General features: G+C 38.7%; 1 protein-coding gene across 5 annotated transcripts in view; it reads left to right on the top strand.

Annotated features, from left to right (window-relative positions):
* Zhx3 (zinc fingers and homeoboxes 3) overlaps positions 1-20846 on the top strand; it is a 113936-nt gene that overhangs the window by 37505 nt on the left and 55585 nt on the right. For 3 of the 5 annotated variants that reach the window (XM_029536726.1, XM_029536725.1, XM_021193336.1), the window contains exon 2: positions 7555-7675. The gene's annotated coding sequence lies outside the window, so the exon portion shown is untranslated. Of the gene's footprint in view, positions 1-3980; positions 4072-4220; positions 4305-5304; positions 5421-7554; positions 7676-20846 lie in introns of those variants that run through there. The other 2 variants (XM_029536724.1, XM_029536727.1) reach the window with 2 other exon arrangements.

Genomic DNA, 20846 nt, shown 5'->3' with positions numbered 1-20846 from the left:
TCAGGAGGCAGAGGCAGGTGGATTTCTGAGTTTGAGGCCAGCCTTGTCTACAGAGTGAGTTCCAGGACAGCCAGGGTTATACAGAGAAACCCTGTCTCAAAAAACCAAAAAAAAAAAAAAGAAAGAATACACAGTTTTCAAACATCTTACCTCTACCTCAGAACATTACCACATAGTAATGATACACAACTGCCTTTGTGTCATTTTTTAAAAGGTCTTTGAACTTTTAGTTTTTTAATAATTGAGGTGTAATTTACATAGATAAAACATGTAGATATAAAAGAAACAAACTGTTTTTTTTTTTTTTTTCTGTATGTCTGGCTGTCCTGGAACTCACTCTGTATACCAGACTAGCCTCTAATGCACCGAGATCCACTTGTCTCTGCCTCTGCTGGGATCAAAACTGTGCACCACTACCACCTGGAGAGTTTAACTGAGCAGTTTGGGAAGGGTAATCAGCATTCCAAGGTCTCTCATACAAAATGTTCTTGTCAACTTGAAAAGAGCTTTTATTCTCTCATTGTCATTCAGATATAATCTCTTTTGTAATTTTTCTACCATCAGAGATTACTTGTTTTCCCTAAAATTCTATATACCAGAATTATATATATTTTCTTTTCTAAGATTCGTTTGTTTAATAAGATTTTGAGTTCAATCTGATATATCAAGTAAATATTATTTTTTATTGCTAAGTAGTGTTCCACTGCATACTTACCACAGCCTGTCCATTCTCATGTTGACTGACCATGTGTTCAGGTACTGGCTACTTTAAAATTGAGGCTTGTCAGTTTGTAGCTGTTTCACAGAGCTCAGCATGCCATCTGCTTCCCTTTTCCTGCCTGGTGAGGCTTGCAAACCTGGCATTTGTCTTGCAATAAAGGGTTGGTTTTCAGACACATAAAATAAGGACCACCACAGAAAGCAGAGAACAAAACTGAAGTTGCAGATGGCCACATCAGCAATTCAGCTATTAAACACCAAATAGCAGCCTTCAAGTCAGTGAGAAACTCCATTTACAAAAAAGAAAAGAGAAAAAGCAAAGGAGGAAGAAGGAAGGAAGGGCTAAGTTTTAAGAGGTTATTCCAGTTACCATCCAATAGAGAAGCCAGTGCCTTGAGTCAAATCACAGCAGTTGTCACAATACTGAAGTTAGTCCCTAGCCAGCCCTGCAGCAAGTGTCCCTGAGCACCTGGCTCCCTTCTGCTTTAGTTTTCTGGGTTGAGGAGTGCTAGTGCTTCAAGCCCTTGCTATGCAGCCCTTGTCTACCTTTCCAGCAGAAGTGAAATAATGAAAAGCCTCCTCTTGGATCCTGGAAATGAAACAGATCACAATCACTTCACAGTAAGTGAAGTGATTGAATTGTCCTGTGCTTGGGTGCATTGCGCATCTCAGATGAGAGATTCTGAACTGGGGCTTGAGGAGCCGAGGTCGTCTCTCTGACAGGGTATACCGCCTCTGCCCCAAGCTTGTTTCTTGTAGAGTTTGGGCAGTTCACAAGAGCCTGTAACTCCATGTGTGCATACACATGTACAGACACACATATTTGCATAAATATAAGTAAAGTAAATCTTCTCGTCTGTTCAACCACCAACTAGAAAGCTTCATGTTCCACCAGTTCCTGAGTCTTGACATTTAAGTTCAGGTGAACTGAGTGCAGCTAGAGTAGAGGAGTGTGAAGCAGGGCAAGGTGCAATGAAGTTATCTTGTTGACAGCACTGTTACAGGGAGGGTGACTGTGGCTGCCCTGCAGTAAGGACCAAACAGAAACCCTTTTCTACCTACTATGTCAGGAGGGCTTTCTGGTTCTGGAGCAGAAATTGACAGCAGACACAGGTAACAGCATCCCTTGCTTCATAGACTCAATCTTCCAGTCTCAAATGACTTGTACTTTTGGGGACCATACAATTTCCTGGAAGTTGTTAGTCTTAGAAAGCACTGCAGTTATTTTTTTCCTATTACCACATTTCTTTTAGTATAAATTTTGATGTGCAAACAAGAAACAGATTGTGTCTAGCCCAAGGAATATCTATATCATCAAATGACTGTTTTCTCACAGACCTCAGCCAACATTTTTCAAGAAAATACCTTTTAAAGAGCCTTTAGGTTGAAGAGAGAACTTAGAGGTTAAGAGCGCTGTGTGCTGTTGCAGAAGACCTGAGTTGATTCCTAGCACCCACATCAGGAAGCTCACAACAACCTATAACTCCAGTTGCAGGAGATCCAATGTGCATGTGTGCATACACACACAGAGAGATTGACATATTTTTGCACAAATATAAAGTAAATCTTTTTTTAAAGTCTAATACACACTACCCTTCATATTAGTCAGAGAAATAAAAGTTTGTTTTAGAAATGATCTTCGCTGGGCGGTGGTGGCACATGCCTTTAATCCCAACACTTGGGACGCAGAGGCAGGCGGATTTCTGAGTTTGAGGCCGGCCTGGTCTACAAAATGAGTTCCAGGACAGCCAGGGCTACACAGAGAAACCCTGTCTCGAAAAACCAAAATAAATAAATAAATAAATAAATAAATAAATAAATAAATGATCTTCTTTTTATTAATTTTATTCTGGATAGTTAAAGAAAATAAATAAAAAAAATTCTTTGGGGACAGAGAAATAGTTCAACATTGAAGTGCCAGTGGTGCAAGCTGGTCTGACATCCCATTCACTCATACAGAGTGTCAGAGGTCCTTGGATAGTCATGGCAATCTTGAAAAGTGAAGTCGGAAGACTTGCATGTCTGAATTTCAAAATTCACTAAAAAGATGTAAAAATCAAACATGGTTTTGGCATAAGAGTATGCATATAGATAAATAGAATAAAATTGAGAATACAGAAAAAAAAAACCTTCTGAGTGTTGCCAATTATTTTTGAAAAGGCTTTTAAGACCATTCAGTAGTGAAAGAATAATGTTCTTAATAAATGGTATAGAGACAAATCAGTATCTTCATGTAAAACAGTGATGTTATACCCAAAATTCATACCATATGCTAAAGTCAAAAGGAATCAAAGACCCAGTTATGAGAGCAAAACTATGATACCTAAGTAAACATACAGGCAAATCTCTTTTAAAAATTATTTTATGGCCGGGCGTGGTGGCGCACGCCTTTAATCCCAGCACTTGGGAGGCAGAGGCAGAGGCAGGCGGATTTCTGAGTTCGAGGCCAGCCTGGTCTACAAAGTGAGTTCCAGGACAGCCAGGGCTATACAGAGAAACCCTGTCTCGAAAAAAAAAATTATTTTATGTATATGAGCATTTTGCCTGCATATATACACATGTATCACATGCACATGTCTGGTGCCCATGGAGGCCAGAAAAGGGGATCAGATCACCTGGAACTGGAGTTATGAATGGTTGTGAGCCACCATGTAGGTTCTGCGAACCAAACACAGGTCCTCTGGGAGAGCGACAAATGCTCTTAAGTGCTGAGCTAGGTCTCCTACCCAAAAAGGAAATCTTTAAAAATGTTATGATATTACCAGTCAGTGTAACTGAGAGTAAGCACTCGTGTGCCATGGCACAACTGTAGAAGTCAGAGGGCAGTTAGCATTCTGTTCTCTCTCCACTGTTGGCAGTATGCTCGAACTCAGGAACTGTTGGCTGTAGGCTTGAACTCAGGTAGCAAGGTCTCTTACCTCCTGACCCATCTTACTGGTCATGAGTAAATCTTGTTGATCTTGGACCCAATCAGTAAATAAATAAATTTGGTAAATTGAAGCACATCAAAATTTAAAACTTTGATGGACCAAAGGCATTAATGCCTTACAGAAAATTGAAAATCTCATAAGAGCCTGCTATTTGTCATCTTAGAACTCAACAACTAAACAACCTAATCAAAATATGGGTAAAGGACTTGAGTACATTTTTCTAAAGAATATATACAAATGTGTATGCATGTGAAAAGATACTCAGCACCATTAGTTATTAAGAAAATACAGATCAAACTACAATGATGTGCCATTTCATATCCACAGGATGGCTATATCCTTGAAAGCAAAGCAAAACAGAAATTAATAAAGTTATAAGTATTGATGAGGATGTGAAGAGTCCCCACCATGTACTTTGCTGGTAAGAATGTAAAATAGTATATCTTCTGTTGACAACAGTTCAGTAATGCACTAAAAAGTTGAATGCAGAATTTTCGTGTGACAAAGAAATTTCACCCAGTAATTGGAAATATGTTTTCACATATTTAATGTTTATATTTTTATTAACAGCAATGCTATTAACAATGGCCAAAAGATAGAAACAACCTGGTATTCATCAATACATAAATCAGTGAAGAATTGTGATACATACAGGTGGGTTTTTCATGACAAAAAGAAATGAAATGGTTATACATAATACAATTTAGATGAATTACAGTGTTAACTGAAAGAAGCAAACATGGAGGGTCATGTTACATGACTCTGTTGATATCATTATTCCAATTAAGTTAAGCATTGTGGCTCATACCTTGTAATCCCAGCATTTGGGAGAATGAGGCAGAGGGTTGTCTGAGAGTTTGAGACTAGTCTGGCTATATATAGTGAGTTTCAGAACAACACAAATAAAAGAAGTAATAACTCTAAAATAACATAAATCAAATTGGTGATTTCTAGGGGTTAGGGGTGGGCACTAGAAATAACTGCTTATGAGTACAAGGTTTTATTTTTAATTGCTGAAAGTATTTTGTGAATGGGTAGAGGTAATTGTTGCTCAGTGTTGTGAATAGTCTAAATGCCACTGAATTGTCTATTCATGTCCATGGTGAGTATTACATTATGTAGATTTTGCTTATTAAAGATTACATCATAGGCTTTCTGTGATCTCACAAATATCTATGGGTTTCCTGTCATAGTTACCTTGTGACTTGTTGGAATCCACATAATTTTGTAGCATTGCTCCATTGGGACATTTCTCTCTGTGGGTGGTTATTCTCAAAGACAGATGGTCCCAAGTGGGTTTCTTCCTATAATAACAATTAAGGAATGTAGTTTTGACTTACCATTTTTATTTGACTAATTTTGGAAAATGTCTACCTTAGATGAATAATTTAAAATGTAGGCTGGTCTGATATTGATTAGCTTCTTTATTTAGCCTGTTTAAGCCAGCTTTGTCTTGTTTAGGAATTCAGCAACATTTGATTTTATGAAAATGTGTAGAAAGCAATACAGTTGCATTTGGGGGTGTGTGTGTGGCTTCTTCTGTGCTACAGGTAGGAATGTTTGTTTTACTCTGCAACCACTGTGAATGCTTCTTGTTACCAGGAGAATTGGTGTTGAGAATAAGAAATTATATTTTTCAGTTCAATCAAGCACACTTTGTGCAAAACTTAAACACATTGATTCCTTCATTGTCCACCTGCTTTGTGTGTTTTGAAGGATGCATTCTGTCAGTGGAGCTGAGGGTGAGAAGAACTGCTCACACAGAGATAGGTGTGTGTCAGTCATGAAGCTTTTCTTCATAAATGAAGCCAGTGGATTCTAGCCCATAGCCACTGCTTTATTTTATGGGTCCTTGTCTTGAAAAGATATGTATATGTTAGTTGCCTTGTATAACTGATGCTTCTTATGACAAAATACACCATCCAGGCTAAAGAGTCTGGAGCTATGAAACAAACAATATTCAAATGGTATGTAGTGAATCAAGCTGTTAGCATTGTTAGCATTGTGTTCCTGCCAGCTAAACAGGAGAGTAAAGAAATGTCTTACTTATTTTGTGACTTCAAAGTTAGAGGTGATTTGGTAAACAACAAAATAGCTAAAAATAAAAAGAATAAATCACAGAGTTGAGTGAATGTAATTGTTTATGATAATTATTGTTTCCGATTTTCACAACATCAGATATTCTTCCTTTTCAGAAAAAAATACTTATTTTTATTTTATATGTGTGAGTGTTTTGTTTTCCTGCATGTATGTCTGTGTATCACATGTGTGCCTGTTACCCACAGGAGAAGATCCCTTAGAACTGCACCTACAGATAGCTGTAAGCTGTCCTGTTCGTACTGGGAACTGAACCCAGGGCTTCTGCAAGAGTTGGCAGTGCTCTTAATTACTGAGCCATCTCTCTAGACTCCAGATTTTCTTCTTCTGTTCATAAGATAATTTTCTAAAATAAAAAGTTGGAGAATTATGAATTAGGTTTTTAATAAATTGTAGATTAGGAAAAACCCATGGAAACAAAAGTGAAATAGTGATGAGTCTTCAATGTACTGGAAAATTAAAATTAAAATTGCTTGCCTGTGTAAAGCATCACAGTACACATGGCATGGCTAAATAATTTACTGAATTTCTCTGTGTCATCATCTGGGTATTAGAACGATAGAATTTACATACTAAGATCATGGTAAGGATTATATGTGCTAATAATGTAGCTGAAGCTCCTAGTACAGAGTAGAAGCAGTAGGAAAGGCATAGGTGCATGTTAAGGATAAAAGAATGCTGGTAATAAATTGTAGCCACTTTGGTTTGTTTGTGAGGGCCAAACTGTTTGTATTCATAGACATTCACAACCCTGATGCCCTTGTAATGTAGCAAGGTGTGAAGATCTGAAACTTCAAGTCCTCCTTACTAGCATACTCACTTGGGGTGCATTTTGCTAATTGGCATTTTAACCAAGAAGAATGCTTTGGTAAGGGAATATAGAACTCAAGAGCACTGTGTTTTTTAAGTCCTTTCTCAGTAATTTTAAGACCTCATAAAGCATCTTTGGTGGTTTTGATTTAAAAGACTTTGTTTTATTACTTCACTATAAATTGCCATATGCCTAACATTGCCCATGAGCAAAATGGAATGAAGTGGATGCAAGGATCAGAGAGGAGAAAAAGATAGTTGTTGCTTGGCCTAGAACTGAAGAATGAATGAAAAAAAAATATATATATATATAGAGAGAGACAGAATGAGAATGTGCCTGGGGCTTCAAAGGAAGAAAAAAAAATACCACATCTTTAGGTTATACATCATGGAAGCTGAAGGCCACATGTTTATCAGCTAATTATTGCTGTGAGACTTCCTGAAGCTTAACTAGAGTGGGGGATGAAGAGATATTAATGAATCATCTTGATTTGGTGGCTGAGCTCACTGACCTGTGTTGGTATGCTCCAGTCTCAGGGTTTATTTGTTTTTTGGGTTTTTTTTTGGGGGGGGGGTTGGTTTTTCAAGATAGAGATAGGGTTTCTCTATATAGCCCTGGCTGTCCTGTTTGTTTGTTTTGTTTGTTTGTTTTGAGACAGGGTCCTGCCTGTCCTGGAACTTACTTTGTAGACCAGGCTGGCCTCGAACTTAGAAATCCACCTGCCTCTGCCTCCCAAGTGCTGGGATTAAAGGCGTGTACCACCACGCCCAGTTTCCAGTCTCAGTTTTAAGTGGTCAGAGCTCATATCAGTGATCCAGCAGCACTTGAGTTGCTGTCAATCATGTGCATTTTAATGACCTCACTTGGCTCTGTGCACCTGGTATTTGTCCAGGGCTCTGAGAATGAATTAGGAAAGATTAAGGAAGTAGATAAGTGGACTTCCTAGAAATGTGCTTTCTTTTCTTGTGAGGTGATGGAATTATGCTTCTTTTACAGGACTGAATTGAGCCGCAGAGGCAGCAAACGACTCCTTAAAGATGCCACAGGACTGCAGAAAGTGAAGGGGACCTTGGAGAAGATGATCAAGTAAAAAGAATGTTTGTCCCAAGGACAAGAAGTATGTCTGTATTTTAACAAAATTCTTGCTGTATCCAGTACAAAGTCTGTAATGCCTGAGGTGTGATAGCCATTTTTAGTTTTTATTACTGTTACACATTCTTTTTTTCATAGTAGCGTGGTGGTAGTGGTGATGGTATCATGGTTACAAGTCTCATGTAGCTTTAGTTTGCATCTCCAAATGCCAGTATACACACTTACACACTAGTTGGTTCTAATCTACACTTAACAATGCATGGAAATTATCTCTCTCTAAACTTTTGTTTCTTTTGTGTGCTATTTCCCCAAGTTTATGGGTACCTTTTAAATTGTACTTACATTTGCCAGTACTATCACTTTTAGTTTATTCACAAATATTCCTAGTTGAAATATTGAACGTTCATTGGGCAGTGGATCACATTTTATTTATATATATATATATATATATATATATATATATATATACATATGTATATATGTATATATATATACATATGTATATATGTATATATGTATATATATATTATATGTAAGTACACTGTTGTTGTCTTCAGATACACCAGAAGAGAGCACCCATCTCATTACAGATAGTTGTGAGCCACCATGTGGTTGATGAGATTTGAACTCAGTACCTCCAGAAGAGCAGTCAGTGTTCTTAACCACTGAGCTATCTCTCCAACCCATGTGGTTCACATTTTTAATCCCAGCACTTGGCAGGTAGAAGCAGGCAGATCTCTGAGTTTGAGGCCAGCCTGGTCTTCAGAGTAACATCCAAGACAGCCAGGGTTACACTTGTCTCTTGAGGCCCCAGGGAAGGGGGATTCTGGCGGGGTGGGGAGCAGAGGGAGAACACCCTTTCAGAGGCAAGGGGAAAGGGGAAAGGGGTGAGGACCTGTGAAAGCAGGGACTGGGAGGGTGACTGCAGCTGGAAGGTAAATAAGTAAAACATTTTTTTAAATAAAGAAACCCTGAGTAATAGTGTCAGGCCTTGGGACCTCCCCTTGAGCTGGATTCCACTTTGGGCCTGTCATTGGACCTTCTTTTCCTCAGGCTCCTCTCCATTTCCATCCCTGTAATTCTTTCAGACAGGAACAATTATGGATCAGAGATGTGATTATGAGATGGCAACCCCATCCCTCACTTGATGTCCTGTCTTCCTGCTGGAGGTGGACTCTATAAGTTCCCTCTCCCTACTGTCAGGCATTTCATCTAAGATCCTTTTCTTTGAGTCCTGAAAGTCTCTCACCTCCCAGGTCTCTGGTGCATTCTGGAGGGTACCCCTAACCTCCTATTTCCCCAAGTTGCCTGTTTCCATTCTTTCTGCTGTTCTTTTTGCTGGCCCTCAGGGCTTCAGTCCTTTTCCCTCATCCAATACCAGATCAGGTTCCCCTCTCCCTCCTACTTCTCTCCCAGGTCCCTCCCTCCCTCCCTACTTGTGATTGCCTTCTTCTCTCTCCCAAGTGGGACAGAGGCATCCTCACTTGGGCACTTTAGTTTTTTGAGTTCTGTGGACCGTATCTTGGGTATTCTGTACTGTTTTTTTTTGGGGGGGGGGTAATATCTACTTATTAGTGAGTATATATCATGCACGTCTTTTTGGGTCTGAGTTACCTCACTCAGGATGATATTTTCTAGTTCCATTCATTTGCCTGTAAAACTCAGGATGCCTTCATTCTTAATAGCCGAGTAGTATTCTATTGTGTAAATGAACCACTTTTTCTGTATCCATTCTTCTGTCCTGGGACATCAAGGTTACTTACAGCTTCTGGCTATCACAAATAAGGCTGCTATGAATGTAATTGGAGCACTCACTAAAAGGGACCTATGATGACTGCCCTCCAAAAGACCCAACAAGCAGCTGAAAGAGTCAGATGCAGATATTTGCACCCAACCAATGGATAGAAGCAGCTGACCCCTGTTGTTGAATTAGGGAAGGCTGAAAGAAGCTGAGGAGAAGGGTGATCCTGTAGGAGGACCAGCAATCTCAGTTAATCTGGACCCACGAGATCTCTCAAACACTGGACCACCAAACAGACAGCATACACCAGATAATATGAGGCCCCCAGCACATATACGTAGAGAACATCTGGGTCTGTGTTCATTCAGAGATGATGCACCTAACCCTCAAGAGACTGGAGGCCCCAGGGAATTTAGAGGTCAGGTGGGGTGGGGAGTGGATTCATCCATGTGGAGACGGGGGTGGGGAGGAGATAGTGGATATGCAACAGTCGAAGGTGGATGGGGGTGAAATAAAATATGGAGTGTAAAAATTACACTTGATCTTAGCCAAATGGCCGAGAAGCGATGGAGTGTAAAAATTAAAAAATAAAAATAAATTAAAAACCCTGTCTTGAAAAAAACAAAATAATAATAACAATAATAAAAACTTTCTTGGGTTGTTTCTTTGAGTCAGAGTTTTGCTTTAAAGCTCATGCTGCTCTTGAATCTATAATTCTCCTACCTTAGCTTCTAAGGAGTATTAAAATTACAGATGTGCCACCAAAGCTGGCTTTGAAACAAAACCTAAAAAAATAAAAGAAAATCATCATTTGTTTTTTCAAGATAGGATTTCTCTGAAAAGCCCTGGCTGTCCTGGAACTCCCTTGGTAGACTAGGCTGGCCTCAAAGTCAGAGACCCACCTGCCTCTGCCTTCCAAGGGCTGGGATTTAAGGTGTGTATCACCATGCCCAGTTACAAAAAATAGTTTTTTTAATATAAAAGGTTTTTGTAAAGTAAGCTGTTCCTTAGCCAGTTTCTTTCTGGGGCAGCAGTCCTGTAGCTCCCAGTGAATCCTTTCAAAGTGGTGTCTGGCATGATAACATGTGCCTGTAATAATCAGCACTCTTAGAGGAAAGGATTATTTCCAATCTAAGATTAGCCTTCACTACATAAATAATACTATGTCTCAAAAACAAAAAGCAAAACAAAATGCAATTCATTTCCTTTTGAAGTTCCTTGAAATTCTTTTGTTTGCTTCTTTAGTTGTATAATTTTTGGCTTTTTTGTAATATTAAAAGAGATGCTTGTTGTCTTTCTTTCGTTCGTTCTCTTTCTCCTCCCTCCCTCCCTCCTTTCTCTTTCTTTCTTTCTTTCTTTCTTTCTTTCTTTCTTTCTTTCTTTCTTTCTTTCTTTCTTTCTTTCTTTCTTTCTTTCTTTCTTTCTTTCTTTCTTTCTTGTTTATCAGGTTGTCTTTGAACTCAAACATCTGCCTGCCTCTTTCTCCTGAGTTCTGGGATTAAAGTTGGTTCTATTTCTTTTTTAAGATTTATTTTTATTAGGGGAGGGGGGGAGAGACTATAAATGTTAAAGCATGAGTGCACATATGTGTGGGTACCCAAGGAGGCCAGAAGAGGGTGTTGGATCTTGATCTCCTTGGAGCTGGAGCTGTGAGCTGCCTATAACGGGTGCTGAGAACCAAACTTGAGTCTTCTGCAGGAACAGTAAGCACACCACACAGCACTCTTAACTGTTGAGCAACCTCTCCATTCTCTCGTCTCTAGATAATCTGTAACAATTATTTTGTGTGTAGTAACTTTAGAACTTTTCCTAGGCTCACTAATATTTTAGAGCTTTTTCTCTTTCTCTTACAAACAGATTATTGTTGGTTTTCACCTTTGTTTTAACCTTTTTTTTTTTTTTTGGAGATTTTGTGTCTGAAGTAGAAATTTATGCTTTCTGTTTTTAGGGTTGCTATTGCATTTTCTTCTGTTTTCTGAATTTGTTTATTTTAATATTAGTTCCTTTTCAAAGAATATTTGTTTTCTTTTGGCCTTGAAATAAGTTTTAAAGTGAACAATCTTTTGAATTCTACAAGTGCTAAAAAGAATCTTTATTTATTTACATTCATCAGAACAGGAGCAGGAATACATCCATATTCAGAAACTCAGTTTCTCTCTTTCTTGGCATTTCTCTTCCTAATCCTTACCTGTATTTTCTCTTGTCTACCAATTATTTTTTCTTTTCCTTCATATCCTATATATATATTGTCTCTAAAATGTATCAGTTCTTCTGAGCTTTAGTTGGTTCTTCTATTTATTTGTTATTTCTGATCCATTTAGTTAATAACCCAATTGATAGGCAGTGAGTGAAGACAGTGAGTGCAGGCAGGATATACAGAGGTAAGTGTAGCACTGTCCCTGCCTTCAAGATCACCAAGCTGGTTGAGGTGGTGGCATGTGATACAAATATAACAATGGCAAATTGTTTTGTTTGTGGGTAAAGACATTCTGTAAGCTGAGGGTTACCTAGCCAGCAAGTTTAAGTCTGCATCCTATAGGCTGTACTACACAAGTCTTATGGGAGGGAAACTGTGCTGAGTTCATTCTTAGAAAGGAGCCTCTGTGAAGCTGACAGCAGGAAGGAAAGGCAACTAAGCAACTGTAGCTGCCTCCAGATGAAAGGTGAGGGCTATTGGCATAAGAGCCCACAGTGGGGATGGAGAATATAAGTTTGAAGCAGAATCTACAAACACTGGTATGTATAGTGTGGATTAAAGGATGTCACCAAAGGATTTTTGTTTATTAGTCTTATAGAAAGTAATGATAGAACTGTCGATCAACTGGGATTGAGGGTATGAGGGGAGGACAGAAACTAATTTGGAGATAGGCAAAAGAGAATCTATTTTAGAACTTGATGTTATTTTAGAAACACCTAGATGCTAATATGGGCCAGTCAAGGCTGGAGATAAGGTGCTTTACTCATTTGCAATGAGGAGAATGCAACTTCCAAACAATGAGTATAAGCCCTTCCATGTAGAACATGTAGGCAGAAAATAAAACAGGCTCTTGGGAAAGGCCAAACTCTATGTACAGGAAATCAAAACATAATGAGCATTTTAATGTCTAGCATGCAGTGGCTAAGTCTCCTCAAATGGCTTTCTTGATCTCCTCAACAGCCCTGTGCATGGAAATTATTACTCTGCCTTGTGAGCCAGGAAACTAAGGCTCCAAGGCAAGCTAGGAAGCAGTGGGGTTGCAAGCCAGGACCTAATGCCAAGTCTGTGCTTTTCTGCTAGAAGCAAAGAAGTAGTGTAGACAAGATGATTGCCTACAAGGGGCAATAGTTAGCAGGGCACATACTCAGAGATGAGTAGGATAAGTGCACATTAAATCTTTGGGTTCTCAAAAAACTAAAAGCTTTGCCTATATGCTCAGGTTCTATAGCGCACCCAAGCCAGCCTGTCCTGGATTCAGTGAGGACCAGGGAAGCAGTTCTGTGTCATAGAAACAAGAAGGAAACCTAGTTTTGGGGCTGTGGCTTCATGGTTAATTGTTCACATATGACAGCTTGTTTCACATATGAGTTGTTCTGATTTGCTCAAGTTTTTAAACCTTTGAGGCCTGTAGTGCTTAACTTGTCTTTAGACTTTAGATATTATAAAAATAAGGGCCTTGATCCCCTTTGTGCCATCTGCTTGTTTAACTTGTTTACTGGAAAGTTATTTTGCTTTGTTCTACTTTCTTTCTACATTATGCTTCTAGATGTTTCTAGACTGCAGACACTCTGTGGTAACTCTTTTGATTGCTATTTATTCATGAGACCCTGGGGGCTTCTTCTGTTTCTTCTCTCAGTTCTTTCTACTCTGGAAGTTGTTTCCTTCTGCCATTTTAATCTTGCTCAGCTCACTTTTCTCCAGAACTCTAATTCACAGGTTATGACTTTCCTCTAGGAAACAGTTCTCTAACAACAGGAGGCAGTGGTGCTAAAAGCCAAACTCTAAAGCAAGATGCCTGGGTTGAAATCTTGGCTATGACCTAAAGGCAAGTTATTATTTCCTGAGTGTCTCAGTTTGCTCATCTGTAAACTTTGAGACAATAATAGTATTGACTGCCAGAGGTTGTGTTAGGGGTTAAAAGACATACTACATGTAAAATGTTCAGAAAGAATGACATCAAGTGTGTCAGGTGCTACACCACTATTAACTTAGCATTCTAAGGGGAGAAATAGTGGGAGAGATGATCTCTTTCTGATTGTCATCTGACCCATACAAACAAGCAGTAATTCATAGACTGTTGGTTCCTTTACTTGATGATGAAAAATAGGCAATCAGATAGTGTTCTCTTATACTACCCTGAATTCAGCAGGGAACAGTTTTAGTTTTGGCCAAATGTAGCATCTGGAGATATCCACTGCAGATATCCACTATATGACCTCACTTTCCCTATCTCAGTGTTCAATTGATCTTCCTTAACAAACCATAAAATTATTTCCATCCTCCTGGGTAGCTCTTCCAAATTAAAACAAAACAAAACAAAACAAAAGGTTCTCTTTGAGCTTTTTCATCTACAAGTAACACTTTAGAGATGATTAATCTTCACTGTCAACTTGACTAGGTTTGGAAGCACCTAAGAAACACACCTGTGTGGGTATGGGTGTGTCTGTGAGGTTATTTCCGATTAACTGGAGAGGGAAGACCCACCCTGAATGTGAGTAGCACTATCCTTTGGAATGGGGATCTACAATGAATAAAAGGGTCAAGGGAAAGACTAAGTGAGCTTACCACCAGTGTTTATCTCTCTCCACTTCTTGACTATGAACACAAAACCACTTCTTGCTCCTGCTGCCATGTTTCCCTACCATGAATTATATCTTCTCCAACTCCAAGCCAAAATAAATGAACTAAAGTTCCTTTTGTCACCTATTGTCTCACAATGACAAGAAAAGCAATTAATACTATTTTAACTACCCATACAATGTGTATATTGATCTTATTTTAGTCTTATTTATTAGTCAGAATTTTAAAACTATTCAAAATGGTTGTTGCCTTACTTTTTTTTACACTCCAGCTTTTATCTCCCCACCCCCGTCCACCCTCTGACTGTTCCACACCCCATAGCTCCTCCCCATCCCCTATCTCCATGATGATGTCCCTATCCCTTACCCCCACACAACCAGACCTCTAAACTCCCAGGGGCCCCCAGTCTCTTGAGGGTTAGGTGCATCTTCTCTGACTGAACTCAGACCCGGCAGTCTGTTGCTGTATATATGTTGGGGGGTCTCATATCAGCTGGTGTATGCTGCCTGGTTGGTGGTCCAGTGTTTGAGAGATCTCGGGGGTCCAGGTTAATTGAGACTGCTGGTCCTCCTACACGATCGCCCTCCTTCTCAGCTTCTGTTGCCTTACTTTTTATTGCTATTAAAGAACACGCAACCAACACAGCCCAGAAAAGAAAGTGTTTATTTGGGCTTGTGGTTCAGAGGGTTAAAGTTCATGATGGTGGATCAAAGACATGGTAGTAGGAACAGCTGAGAGAGTTCACATCTTAAACCCACAAACAGAAGGCAGAAATCACATGGGAATGCCTTTTCAAACCTTAAAGTCCATACCCAGGGACACATCTTCAACAAGGCTACACCTCCTAATCCTTCCCAAACAGTTCTACCAACTGGGAACCAAGTATTCAAATATATGTCTATGGGGGCCATTCTCATACAAACAACCACAGTCACAGTAGTCTTACACTATAAAAGTAACTTTTGTTCACTAGATGTAATTGTTGTCTTGGTGGCTTACTACTGAGTAAGCTTACTCTTTCTAGTTCATTGGCTGCTTCAACTCAGCTGTTCTGGCTCAAAATTCCTCTCCTAGCTGACTGATTCAAACAGGCTTTTCTTGGCTTCTCACTAAATTGCTCTGCTTGGAAAAGCTGTCTCTTAATTCCATGAACTGAACTGCACTTACTTTATGAGCTGAATAGAACTGAATAGAGCTGCATGAATGAACGCAACTGAACTCAACTGCATTCAGCTGAACTACACTGAACTGGACTCAAGTGAACTCTACTACATTGCTGAAACTCAACTGAACTTTCCTGTCTGTTCTCATGAGAATTGGGTGTATCCTATCTCTGGTTCATTCTGTCAAATATTTCTCTGACTCATCACTTTGCCCCTCAAATGTCACTTTCAAACATGGCTGCTTCCTTCTACAAACTAACTTTACCTCCATTTTTTGGTACTAAAGGTGTGTACTAAGGGCATGTATGCATTCCAGTCAGAGGGATTAAAGGTATGTCATTCCAGCTGGATCATACAAGCTAGAAGGTTTTTGGATGTGATTCCCTTGCCAGAGCAGCCATGTTGCTGGATTAAGATTCCTCTACATTACTCTCCCCCTTTAGGTTTATCTTAGAAGTGAAGTATATTCCCCCTCTTGCCTATGTGATGTTACTCTCCTTTGATGCCTTCCATTGGTCTTAGTATTTTCATTAGTAATGAATATTAGCAAATGATCAGTTTGTATCCATTGGAAGACTCATTCAGTTTTTCTCATTAAAGTTTTGTTTTTGTACCATGTATCATTCTGCTCTGGGTCAATCCCTATCCATTTGGTTGTTCTTTTGTCATTTAATTGTTTTTGTCATTGAGAAAATCTTAAGCCTATATGGATTTAGAATCGTCTTTGACAAAGTTCTTTATTTTTACTTTGTTTTTTAAAATAACTAATGTGCCTTCGTAAAAGAAATTGAAATAATAGAATAGTTACAGACTAGCCAGACAACAAAATTAATCTGATAATTCTTCATTAATGTTGGATTTATTATGAAACTCTATAGATTTTCTCTATGTATTTTTTTAAGATTTATTTATTTATGTAAGTACACTGTAGCTGTCTTCAGACACTCCAGAAGGGGGCGTCAGATCTTGTTACAGATGGTTATGAGCCACCATGTGGTTGCTGGGATTTGAACTCAGGACCTTCTGAAGAGCAGCCGGGTGCTCTTACTCGCTGAGCCATCTCACCGGCCCTTCTCTATGTATTTTGATACAAATAATTTTCTTACCTTTCTCATTCATTTTTCTTATTTATTCTGTCTCCCTTCTTTTTCCTATTTCTGTTTCCACCCCTACCTTCATCTTACCAAAAATGCAATCCCACAGTCTTGAAACTCTAATTTTCATTTACTAGTATATCATGTGTCCAATAGTATAGCATCTCTCTGTGTACATGCACATGTGTCTGTTTTACTGTCTGTAGAATATTCTATAGCATAGTATGATCATAATTTATCTAGTTGGTCCCCTTAGTAGATGTTTATCCTATTTCTGATGTTTTGTTTTGCTAACATCATATAAAACATTTTCTTACATGTTTAGATGTACAAGTATTATATAGGAAAGATTACTAAACATGAAATTATGGTTTAAAGATAATAAATATATGAGTTTCAAGACTTTGAACTCCTATTATTGTATGCAAAATATGTTGTATACTATATATAGTGACATTTTCCTAGATCAGACTCACAAACCTCACTATCTCTATCCACAGCCAAGAAGGAAAAGCTGTGGGCTGACAAAGGGAATAATCTGCCTGAAGTCCATGGGGAACTTAGATAGCCCATGGTCTCTGACTCCAATGTGCTAGTCTCTGAAGGAGGGTTATGACAGTGCCACAAGGTTTTCTTTTTCTTATAAAAAAAGAACCAACTCCCACTACTTGCCCTCTGGCATGTACATGTGTACTTTAGCATGTGCTATCCTCCTTCACAAGTAAGTAAATATTTAAATATATATAAATAAAATAATATATATATATATATATATATATATATATATATATATATATATATATAATCTGGGCATGGTAGCAAATGCCTCAGATCTCTGTGAATTCTAGGTCAGTCAGGCAACATAGACCCTGTCTCAAAACTACCTGAAGTGATATACAAATTGTTATAAAGTAGTAACAAAAGTTCTGCTTGCATGATGGAAGTAGTGAGGAGAAATCATATCAATGAATCACTAGGGGCTCAATTTAAAAAAAAATTATGGGTGTGTGTGTTTGTGTGTGTGTATGGTGTATACGTACACAGCACCTGTGTCCGTGCATTTGTGACAGTGTATATGTGAAGAACAGAGGACAACTTTGTGGAGTTGGTTCTCTCCTCCTGCTTGTTTGTGGATTTGTCAAGTGTGTGTTGAGAGTGCTTTTATTCACTGAGCCATATTGTTAGCCTATAACTTCGTGTTAAGGAGAGTGAACAAGTTTGTCAGTGAGGGAGAAATAGTCCTGTAAAGACCTCTAGCAGCATTTTTATAATCTCAAAACACCTACCTCAACATATAAGTAAAAGTTAGCCAATGTATAGAGTAGAAATTAGTTTGACCAAGTGACCAATTTTATATCAGTAATATGTCAAATAATCCATCCCATGATAAACAGTAAGACAAATCTAATATCATTGCTGTGGATTTTGCCCAAAATGTTAATTATAATAGTATAATAGTAAGAAAACAAGTAGTACACCCAAATCAAGGAAATAGCCAAAAAATAACTGATAAATAAGTTTATAGCATCAAGAATATGAACAACTAGAAAATAAATGGAATTGTTAGATACTTCAGGAGACTAAAGAGAAATAACTAAATATCTTAGGATTCTGGGAAGGAGTCTGGGACAAAAAAAAGAATATTAACAGGAAAAGCTGATATCATTTGAATATGGTTTTAGTTTAGTGTATTATGCCAATATTAGTGTTCGAGTTCTGGTAAATATACTATGTTATGTAAGATGTTAACATTGGTGAAGCTATATCAGGAATGTATAGAAAGTAAACTATGTAACTTTTCAAAAAGTCTAAAATGTTATTAAAGGAGGTTTTGTTTTGTTTTGTTTTGTTTTGTTTTGTTGGTTTTTCCAGACAGGGTTTCTCTGTGTAGCCCTGGCTGTCCTGGAACTCACTCTGTAGACCAGGCTGGCCTCAAACTCAGAAATCTGCCTGCTTCTGCCTCCCAAGTGCTGGGATTAAAGGCATGTGCCACCACTGCCTGGCTAAAGAAGGTTTTTTAAATCCTGTACAAGATTCCTTATAAATTTCTATATCTTTGTCTTCTTTATCTTTTAAGTGAAAATCTATTATGAGGTTATAAGAACCGTTTAATCCTTGATAGAAACTGGCCTTTAAAAAAAAAAAAAAAAGACAAAGTTTAGGATTGAATCCTTATGAGCGACTGGGTAGATGCTACCAGTAACTTCCCATGGTCTTGTGTCTAGGCTCATTTTCTAATACATCTAATTTTCTAGACTCTTTTTAAGGTTATAGTAATGAAAAACCATGGGAAGTATCTCTGAACATTTTATAGGTCAAAGTGATCATGAACTTAGTCATTATAAGACACTGTACTTCAGGTGTGGTGGTGCATGCCTCTAATCCCAGCACTTATGAGGCAGAGGCAGGGGGATATCTATGAGTTTGAGGCTAGCCTGGTCTACGAAGTGAGTCTAGGACTGCCAGAGCTCTATAACATAGAGAAACCCTATCTCCAAAATATAGATAGATAGATAGATAGATAGATAGATAGATAGATACATACATACATACATACATACATACACACATACATACATACATAATTGTATTTAAATGGGGAAAAATTCCAAACCACACTTACATAAAATTATGGGTCCCAAGATCTTTAGATCCCTAGAATTCTCCAAATATTGTGTTTGCTGCTGATATTAAGATTATTTGAAAACTGGTGCATATCCCAAAACCATGTTTTCTGGAAGCATATGCAGTCCCTCCTTGGTCATTGGGAAACAGCCAAACTAGATCACTATATATAGAAAAATCTGAAAAGGTCAGGGGTTTATATCATATTTAGATCATGGTCTAATGGGAAAGCAGACTGGGAGTATGCATGGAGTCCTGGATTTGGAGGGGAGGGCTACGTAAGAACATCTGTGGGAAGAGAGAAGTCAGGCCCAGGGCAGTCTGGATTCGGTGAAGCTGGGCATGCTAGATATGCAAGTTAAACATCTTAAGGAGCTTTGAATTTGTTTCTGGGGGCATCATCCTAACTTGGAATTCTGTTTGCCAGAGGCTCTGGGTGAGTAACATACCAGTGAGTCTCTAAGAAAGTCTCAATCAGGGTCTACTTTGTCTCTGGAGTTGAGTTGGTGTTTAGCTAGTTCTTCCCTACCCAGTTGTGAATTGACTAATCTCTTACTGAACTAAAAGAAGAAATTAGATCTTGAACGTCACAAAGCTGAGATAGACATGCTTTGTTAGGTTGATGTTTTGTGAACACTGTGTTAGGTCCTGATAGTACAGAGCATGCTCATCATAGTCCTGCCCTCATGGTGCTCACAGGCAAGAAAACTGTTCCTCCTAATTTGTATTAGCCAGCTCAGGTGTCTAACTCAGAAGTGCCTTCGTTAATCACTCTGATGTCTATAAACGTGTGCCTTTTATTTAATACTAAAATCATCTAGTGTTTTAACTTCCTTGAGCAGTGTGAAAAAGATATTTTCACATATAGTTTGATTTATGTAATTTTGAGCCAGCATTTTGTCCCTTTGATCTTAAAACCAGCCCTTGTCCTGACTGCTCCCCTCAGGCTACGATGTTGAAGATATTTTGCTAAGGCTTTGTGGGTTTGCTCAGTGCATATGACAATCCAAAATGTGTTTACTAAGGCCTAGCAAATGTGTTTACTAAGGCAGTGTGGCCAACTGGCAGCATCCAGAGGGAGCCAACTTTTTCTGTTGCTGTGTGGACATTTCTCTCTTCCTGAATTTAATCTCCTGGGTCAGATTCCAAGCTGAAACCTCAAAGCAGTGAACCAACTAGAGTAGTACCATCTCACGGGATTCCAGAGCGCTGACAGCCTCTTCCAAGGCCCTTCTGTATCAGAGGCTTTTGACCTTTTTATCTAGTAGAGATACATCCTCAGAACTTGAGTTGGAAAACAATGGATGTTATAAATGGTTAGTTTTTCTATATCAAGGTTATAGTCAAAGCTAGGCAATGAAGGCCCATCCTGTAATATCAGCACCCCACAACTTAGAAGCTGAAGCAGGAGGAAAACATATCAAGGATCCATCATTGGTTGACATAATTTGCAGTCCAGTAACATGTTTGAATGAATGTGTTTGTTCTTTCTAGTTACTTTTTCAGGGCAAAGTCTATATTCATCAGCTGAGCTTTGACCCACTCCTCTTCTCAGCAGTGGATCTTACAGCCCTCCCTGCCTTGTTAGTCTCTTAACAGCCAATGCTGTGTCATCCTGAACATCCTGGTTCTTCAGTCACCATCCTCCCTGTGAAGTGGTCTTTGGTACATTTCACTCTTTTCTCCCTCTTAGGGTTTCTGAAATTTAGTTCCATGTAGCTATCATTAACCTCAAACTCACTATACCCTAGGTTTGCTTTGAACTCATGCCACTGCCTCCTAAGCACCAGGATTGT

Source organism: Mus pahari, chromosome 3 (genome assembly GCF_900095145.1).
Source record: "Mus pahari chromosome 3, PAHARI_EIJ_v1.1, whole genome shotgun sequence".
Taxonomy (NCBI): Eukaryota; Metazoa; Chordata; class Mammalia; order Rodentia; family Muridae; genus Mus; species Mus pahari.
This window is presented reverse-complemented; position numbering and strand designations above follow the sequence as displayed.